This window comes from Schistocerca americana, chromosome X (assembly GCF_021461395.2).
Source record: "Schistocerca americana isolate TAMUIC-IGC-003095 chromosome X, iqSchAmer2.1, whole genome shotgun sequence".
Lineage (NCBI taxonomy): Eukaryota > Metazoa > Arthropoda > Insecta > Orthoptera > Acrididae > Schistocerca > Schistocerca americana.
The window spans coordinates 213,217,647-213,227,085 of NC_060130.1; positions in this window are offsets into that span (position 1 = coordinate 213,217,647).

Below are 9,439 nucleotides of genomic sequence, written 5' to 3' on the forward strand. Positions count from 1 at the left end.
TCTGCATCCCTTCATGCTTGATGTATTCCCCATCAGTGATACCATCTTTCAGCAGTATAATTGTCCATGTCCCAGAGCCAGAACTGTGTTACGGTGGTTTGAGGAGCATTATAATGAACTCATGTTGATGTCTCTGTGACCAAATTCACCTGATGTAAATCCTATGGAACCCACCTGGGTTGCTATCGGGCACCATCACTGCATTCACAAATCAGCAGCCTGTTATTTATGCAAATCACATGACATGTGCATAGACATCTAATGCCACATATCTCCTTAAACCTACCAACAAACTGTTGGATCCTTGACACGCAGAATCAGTGATGTATTTCGCTCCAAAGACAGACAAAAACAGGCTATTAAGCAGGTGGTCATAATTTTTGGCTCATCAGTTTTTTATGAAATGTACAGGTTTTATCAAAATATGAAAATGTACTGTTTGTATACAGTTCATTTTGAGAAATAACTTTTGAAATACTACTCTGTTACTTGATCAGCTACTCAAAAATTTACAGGTATCATTAACATTGCATCCCACCATATAGTTTGTGCAATACACGTATTTTACAATATATAGAGATGTGAGATGTTTGATATCGGGTTGTATGCTAATATGTGGTGCTGTAATATTCAGTTGATCTATGTGGTTGGTTCCATTACAACTCTCATGCTTTACTGAGTCCATTCAGTTGATTGATTTTGATAGTAAATATATTTATGATGCATTGTGTCTGCACTACAACTTCATATACGTAGTGTTATGTGACATATTATATTCAGTTTGGTTTCTGGAAAAAAACAGAAAAGATTGTCTCTTTGTGACCAAATACAGCTGAGTGTCTGGTGCTCTCAGATATCAGGTTTTAATGCATTTTGTCAGAAATTTCTATTAGATGTGGAATTAATGAAGCATTTCCATATTGCATGTTTTTATGTCACCACATTTTGCCCTCCATTTGATTTGATAAATAATGCCAGACTCACTGCTCAACATATCTACTATAATCGCATTCTTCTTTAGTCTGTGTCACACACCCTAATTTTTAACTTCTTCTTAATTTATTTCCCTTTACTGCAGCTTCCATCAGTGAACTACTTGACCCTGGATGACATGGAACATATCATGAAATGCTTCCTCTTCTTGTGACACAATACTATCATCTAGGAAATGTAGTGACCATTTACAACAACAAAAAGTATACACAAGTAAAAAAAAAGGTGTGGTCACCAGCCAGGTTAGCTGAGAGCACTAACACACTGCTTCCTGGACTCTGGTAGGCGCACCGGCCCCGGATTGAATCCGCCCGGCGGATTAACGATGAGGGCCGGTGTGCTGGCCAGCCTGGATGTGGTTTTTAGGTGGTTTTCCACATCCCCCTAGGTGAATACTGGGCTGGTCCCCACGTTCCGCCTCAGTTAAATGGCTCATAGACATCTGAACACTTTCGCACTATTCCATGGATTACACTAGTTGCAGACAGTTGGGGTACACTAATCCCTTCCCGGGGAGTACGGGGTGGCGGCGAGAAGGGCATCCAGCCACCCCTTAAACTAACATTGTCACATCCGATTAACGATGCCGACCCTGCGTCTCCGTGGGAAACCAGACACAAGCAAAACAAAGAAAAGGAAAAGAAAAGGAGATAGGTGGGGTCCTCCTTTAATGGATCTAGTGCTCTGTAGAGTGAGAGTTGGCATACACTTTAGTAATTAAAGTCAGTGTAAAATATAAAAAGTGAGACACTATTCTGATGTTCTGCAACTATTATTTTTTTAATCAAAAACCTGTTTTAAGCTTCTTAGGCTATTACTAGGTACACTGTCCAGTCACATTAATGTAACCACCTTTCAAAAGCCTAACAAGCACATTTTACAGCATGGAGAGCTGCAAGAAGTGCAGGAAGGAAATCAGTGAGGTTCTGGAAGTTACTGACAGGGATGTAGAGCCATTCTGACTCCAGTGTCATGGCCAGTTGCACTAGATTTCTCGGTTGACGATCCATGGCATGAACAGTTCAATTGAGGTGGTTCACCGAGCGGGGTGGCGCAGTGGTTAGCACACTGGACTCGCATTTGGGAGGACGACAGTTCAATCCTGCCTCCGGCCATCCTGATTTAGGTTTTCCGTGATTTCCCTAAATTGCTCCAGGCAAATGCCGGGATGGCTCCTTTGAAAGGGCGCGGCCGACTTCCTTCCCCGTCCTTCCTTAATCCGATGAGACCGATGACTTCGCAGTCTGGTCTCTTCCCCCAAACAACTCAACTCAACTCAATTGAAGTGGTTCCACAGATTCTCAGTAGGGTTTAAACCTGGGGAGTGTGGTGGCCAAGGAAGTCCTGTGAATGCATCCTGGTGCTCCTTACACCACATGCATAAACTGTGAGCTGTGTGACACATTACATTGTACAGCTGGTAGATGCCATCATGCCAAGGAAAAATGAACTGCATGTAGGGGTGGAAATGGTCCCCAGGGATAATGCATACTTGTGTTGATCTGTTGTGCCTTTACAATGATGATATCTCCCAGGGAATGCCACAAAAACATTCCGCAGAGCATAATGCTCTCTCCTCCGGACTGCACTCTTCTGATGATTATTGCATGGTGTTTGCTTTCAGTCTAATGGAGCATAAAATGTGGTTCAGCTGAAAATGCCACCTGTTGCCACTCTGTAGATGTCCAGCTGCAATACTGTTGTGCAAATCCCAGCCTTCATCTCTCATGAACAGAAGTCAGCACAGTTACATTAACGAGGCACATGCTGTGAAGGCCTATATACAGCAATGTTTGTTGAACAGACATTAAGGAGACATTGCTGGTAGCCGCTTGGTTTATCTGGATGGTCAGTTGCTCAACAGTTGCACAACTATTCACTCGTACACATTATCACAGCCGTTGTTCACCTCTGTAATCTATGGGCTGTGGCACCACAGTTGCTTCAGCACCAGTTTTGGATAGTGCCATTTTGCCATCTGCAGCATATTTAAATCACAGCAGCACACAAAAAGTTTTAGAACTTAGCTGTTTCAGAAATGCTTCTACCCTTGGCCTGAAAGCCAATGATCATTCCCTTTTGGACATGAGATAAATCACTCTGTTCCACAATACATCAGTGGCTGCACTGTTTTCCATCCCTCCCCTGTCCCCTGACTCACTTTATGTACCCTCCACTGCTAGTCATGCCACCTGCCATCTGTGAGTGGTTAATGCACACTGACATCAAATATAGGTGGTGGTCACATTAGTGTGACTCGAACATGTAAATAAGTGTCACAACCCCATATAAATAAATAGTCACCAATAGAGAAATCATTACAAGCATAATTTAATACGAGGGCTATCCACAAAGTACATTACGTTTTGGAATTAAAAATAAATAAAGTATTGGAAATTTTTTTTATTATATACAGATGAAAGCCAACTTCAATACTACTTTTCTACATAGTTGCCATTTAAATTAAGGCACTTATTGTAGCGATGGACGAGCTTGGAAATTCCTTCGTCGTAAAATTTGGCCGCCTGCGCCTTCAACCACGTGGTTACCTCTCCTTTTGGGACAGAAAAGGTGTGATTTTTGTGGATTTCCTGGAAAGAGGCACTACAATAAACTCTCAAAGGTATTTCCAAACTCTGCACAACCTCAGAAGAGCAATACAAAACAAGTGCAGGGGAAAGTTGGGCTCAAAGATCTTGCTGCTTCACGACAACACCCGGGCCCACACGGCAAACGCCACTCGTGAAGTTCTCAAATATTTTACGTGGGAGTTGTTTCCTCATCCACCGTACAGTCCCGACATGGCACTGAGCAACTTCCACTTATTCCCAGCAATGAAGAAGATGTTGGCTATGCAGCGTTTTGATGATGACGCACAGCTTCAAGAAGAGGTAACCACGTGGTTGAAGGCACAGGCGGCCGAATTTTACGATGAAGGAATTTCCAAGCTCGTCCATTGCTATGATAAGTGCCTTAATTTAAATGGCAACTATGTAGAAAAGTAGTATTTAAGTGTGGCTTTCATCTGTATATAATAAAAAAATTTCAAATACTTTATTTATTTTTAATTCCAAAATGTAATGTACTTTGTGGATAGCCCTCGTACCAAGTAATTTCACCTCTGGACTTGATAACATCATGGATTCGGTCCACAAGATTTTACAGGTACATTGCATCCAAGTTAAGCCATTTATTGATGATTTGATTGCACAATTCCAGCACAGATTTTCTATGGAGTTCAAGTCAGGTGATTTTTGCAGGCCAATCAAGATGTAATAGCATGGGGGGGGGGGGTGTTCAGAAAACCAGTCACATATTCTTCCAGCCTAATGAACTTTGCTTTTGACATCTTTATGTATCTGTGTAAACAATGACCTCTTGCAAGGTGACCAATTCAGAATGTTCATTGCATGCAGTTCCCATCACAATTTTCTCTCACTAACAGGTTGAATGCAATTTTCATTCACAAGCCATGAAACACATCTCTGCACCCTTTCAGTTAGGCTACTTTTCTGACCATAATTCTGATGTTGCATTTTGTGGCCTGTTTTCTACACCACTGCTTGTAGACATGCTGAACAGTCTGCTGCAATACACTGAAAACTCCAGCAACTTCACACACCATTTGGCCATGGGCATGGCCAAACACCATTTTCCTTTTTTGCCACTCTGTCACTTCCTTACATTTACCCATGTTTATGTACAATGTCCACTTGAAACATAAATGTTTCACTGAGCACTACTACCTTATGCTCACATAGAGGCAGTGCACGTATGTTGAGCATGTGACCTGATCACTGCGCCCTCTGTAAAGGCTTAACAATTCATCTGTGCATGTGCACTGGGGTGACTAATTTTTTGTCCAATGAGCTTATATATCAAAAGAAGAGGACAAGAGAGAGAGAGAGAGAGAGAGAGAGAATTTTCTGTCGGCATGTTCCACTTCTTAGCATTTATTGTGAATATTATTTATGAAACAAGTAATTAACTAACTCGTATTAGTCATGAGCTACCACTAGTCAGAGACCGTTTGGTTTAAAGGAGGAATACCCCTAAAAATATTACTACAATTGTCACAAATGAGTTGTAGAATGAACAAAGCAAGAAGCCTGATCATTAGACAGTTACCCATTTTACTTGTATTCCAGATGACTATTACAGTGACTTATTTCCAGACACTAGCCAAACAAGGCACTCTGTGTGTAGCGTTGTTAGTCTGATATCACAAATACTGAAATTCTAGTAGTACACTATCTGTACATTTTTTTATTAACATTAGTTTCAAGCAGATGACTGCTTCTTCTGTTTCCATTAGCTTCATCATCTTTCTCAGTGGTGTGGGTTTTTTCACTTTCGTAGGCAACTACTTCTCCTTTTCATCCTTCTCACAACACCTTTCAGTGGTTTGTCTCAGGTTCTTTTCTATCTAATTATGTTCTGTATCCATCAAATACTTTTGGCTTCTCCAATTTTCTTCAATAATATCCAATTCCTATTAATAAGTATGGTAAAATTTAATTTTTTCATTGATTCTCACACATGATTCATGGCTGTTATTAATTGATATTTAATTGAGGAGTCTTGACTTTTCTGTGTGAGTGCTTAAAACTGTATCATCCAACAGAGGAAACTGCACTCAACGCTTCTTTGAAAAGTAATGACCTCTGTGCCGTGCTGGACAATGACATGCCAAACAACAACCACAACAGCAGCAGTGCTCAGCACTCCCATCTTGCCCATTTGCCCATACTGTTTCATGCAGCACGATAGGACTATGTAACCTAAGTGCTGGGTGACTTGCAACAACTGTAGGAAAAAGGACATATAGCAACTCTGTGTCATTACCAGCTCTCTCCTTCAGATATTGATGTGGATATTAATTGTGCACCTCCAGAGACTATGAATAACAACAAACTGTTCATTGAAGTGTAAGACGTGGACAAAGAGCTCAGACTATGAGTGCGCACAGGTGCAGCTGTGACATTGCTGAACTCACAAACCTATGTGAACTTAGGATCTCCAGCATTGTCTTTGATTCCTTGACATTTGGTGAGTTACAACAAGCAGCTTATTCCAATTTTGGGGCAATTTATGGCTCCCACTGCATATAAATTGTGGTTCATGCCTAAACTTTTCTGGTAGTGAATGATGCTGGTGCCAACAATTTGTTGGGTCTAGATGCTTTCAAAGCTTTTGGTTTTTCCATTGCAGATGTGGTGCACCTCATTTCCAACAAGGTTCCTTAGCAACTTTTAGATTATCTGTGTTCTGAGTTTTTGTCTCTCTCAAGTGAAATCAGAAATGGACAGGCTGACATCATTGGGGGTCATGCTCATCAAGTGAGTGGTCTATCCCTTGTCATTGTTAAAAAACCAAATGGCCAGGTTTGCCTCTGTAGCAACTTTAAAGTTTCCATTAATGCTCAGCCTATCACTGACACCTACCCTCTGATTTGTCAGGACAAATTGTTGGCCAAACTCGCAGGGGCCAGTTTTTCTCTAAAACTGATTTATCTGAAGCCTGTTTACTAGTTCTGTGGAATGAGGTTTTGAAAAGGCTCCTTGTGATTAATACGCCCTTCAGGTTGTACCAGTATCAGTACCTCCCGTTCAGGTGGCTTGAACCCCTGCGATTTTTCAGCATTTTCTGGAATAATTGATGATATCCATTCTGGCATGCATTAACTGTCTTGATGACATCTTTGTGATGGATGCATCAACAGGAGTGCATTCATGTAACTAACGCTCCTTGTTCATGGTCTTACATACTGCAGGGTTGAAGCGCAACTTCACCTAGTCCCATTTTTTTCAGCCAACCATAGTTTCATATTTGGAGTTTGTAGATTCTCGAGATGGTGTAAAGCCTTTACATCATTTTGTTGCTGCTGTCACAGCTGTGCTTCACTCTTCCAATGTCAAAGAACTACAGGCATTTTAGGGAAAATTGCCTACTGTCACAAATTCATTCTGGGTGTGGCCATGTTGGCCCGTCCTCTCCACAAATTGCACCACAAGAAAGTTCCTTTTCAGTGGAGGACTGCCCTGCAAGCACATGTTCACGCTTTTGAAATCTAAATTACATTCTGTTAATTGTTTGGCTGTCTTCCATCCTGGCCACCACCTGGTCTTAGCTACAAATGCCTCTCAGTATGGCCACAGCGCCGTTCCTGTATAACACTATGAGGATGTTTCCAAATGTCCTATAACTTACACATCAAAAAAGCTCTACTTTGCTCAGCAGTGCTACTCTCAAGTTGAAAAGGAGGTGCTTGCTATCATCTATGCCTTCAAAAAAGCTCATATGCTTATGTATATGTCTAAGTTCCACCTCATTACTCACCATCAGCCCTGGGTTTCATTGTATAAGCCTTCTGCTTCGTTGCCCAACAAAGCAGCATATAGCCTACAGTGACGGGCTTTGTTTCTGTCTTGCTACAATTATGAAATACATTTTTGGCCTGCAACACAGCATGTCAACACCAATGCGCTGTCCTGACTTCCATTGGTGCTGGACATTACTTTTGATCAGAATAAGCTCCTTTGTTTTCACTTAGATGTGAAGATGCAATCTACAGTTGGAAGAGTTTATTATTACGGGCTCCTGAATCACAGCTGCTTTTGCTGCTGGTCCGATTTTGCACCTTGTTCAATTTGTTCAGTATGGTTGGTCAGATAGGACTCCAGGCCACACTTCTGATCCTTTATGTAACTATTTTGCACTCTGTCACTGACTTGGTGTTTCATAATGTTGTTATCTTAGCTACAGACAGACTGTCACCCAGGGTTGTGATCTCAGCCACTATACAGTGAGACGTGCTTCAGCTTCTGCATCTTGGACTTGGAGAGGTCTCTTGTACCAAGTCATTGGCATGTCAACATCTTTTCTGGCCTGGTATCAATGGTGACATTGTGCATCTTCCCATGACCTGCTCTTACTATGTTACACAACAAGTGGCACCACAGGCAATGCTCTCTCTCTGTGGTCCATTCCACAGTGTTCATTGGACTTCGTGCATGCTAATTTTGCAGGCCAGTTCCTCCATTCTTACTGGTTGTTGGTTGTCAATGCTTTCTTGAAATTTCTGTATCTTAACCACTATTGTTCCATGTCAGCCACAGGTGCAGTTCAGATACTCTCCAATTTTTTTTCCATTTAAGGTTTGCCTTATACGCTTGTGGTGGATTATGGTGCACAATTCATGTCTCAGATCTTCACGATTTCTGTGCCTGTCATGGCATTCTCTACGAGACTGCCTCACCTTTTTAATGGCAAGATGGAGTGGCTCATCCATACATTGAAGGTTCAAATGAAGAAGTATGTCACACATTCTTCCACAGATGACAACTTGATGTGCCTCTTGAGTTCCTACAGATTTGCACTGGTGGAGGATTGGAGTCTAGCCAAGAGACTCCGTGGCTGCCAGCCACATTCCTTCCTGCATCTGCTCATTCTGCCCCACCAATATCTGTTGCCACAGCCTCATCATGTTTCACTCCGGGCTCCGCAGTCTGGGCTCAAGGGTTCAGTCGCCAACCAAAGTGGACTCCGGCCATGGTCTACAGCTGCCATAGCCACCCCCTCTGGGTGGTGTGCACTAGCGAAAGACTGGTAGCATGCCATCATGATTAACTGCAGCCTCAAGCCATGATGAGGTCCATTGGTCTGCTGCTGCTGCTTTTGCCTCCTCCTCAGTACCCATCAGACCTTGTGGGATGTCCCTGCTGCAGGGGCTGACATCCTTGTGGATGTCACAACCTCCTGCCTCTCCTCCATGGTCTGGTGACCTGGCACATTCTGCCGGCTCATCCCATGATGCTTCACTGCCACCAACACTTCCTCCATTGGCTGGGCTGATGCTATCAGGTCCCTCACCACCGGCATCCCCAGCAACCCCACCCAAGTGGCTAGCACCTTCACTGTTGGCACAGTTCCACCACATCAAGGACCTTGATGTCAAGATGCTACGATTGCCTTTATTGCAGATCCTCCGTTATGATACTTTGTGGGGACAGCCACCATATGTGCCTGCAGCTGCCCTACCTCCATCCTTCCTCACCTGTTCTGGCCCAGAATCTCCTTCCACAGTCACTGCCATTACCTGCAGTGCCCACCATAGAGGCCATAGATGTATCATCAGTTGCCTCAATGCCCACATCAGTGAAGTGTCCTCTCTCTTCACAATGTGTAAGAGAGGCTATAAACATGTATATCATATTTGCAGCACCAGGCTGCCAACATGCTACACTCAAATACTCTGTCAACGGCATCTTCATGCCGTGCTGTCTAACAAAACTCTCCTCTATGTAAGGACCATGCGGCAGGTGCCTGTCCTCAGACTGTGCTCTGTTGGTTATTGTACCATTTCTATGTTTGTTGTTTACTTTCTGGCAGCGTTGGCTGAGTGGTTGTAGACACTTCAGTTCAGAACTGCGCGAGTGCTACGGTC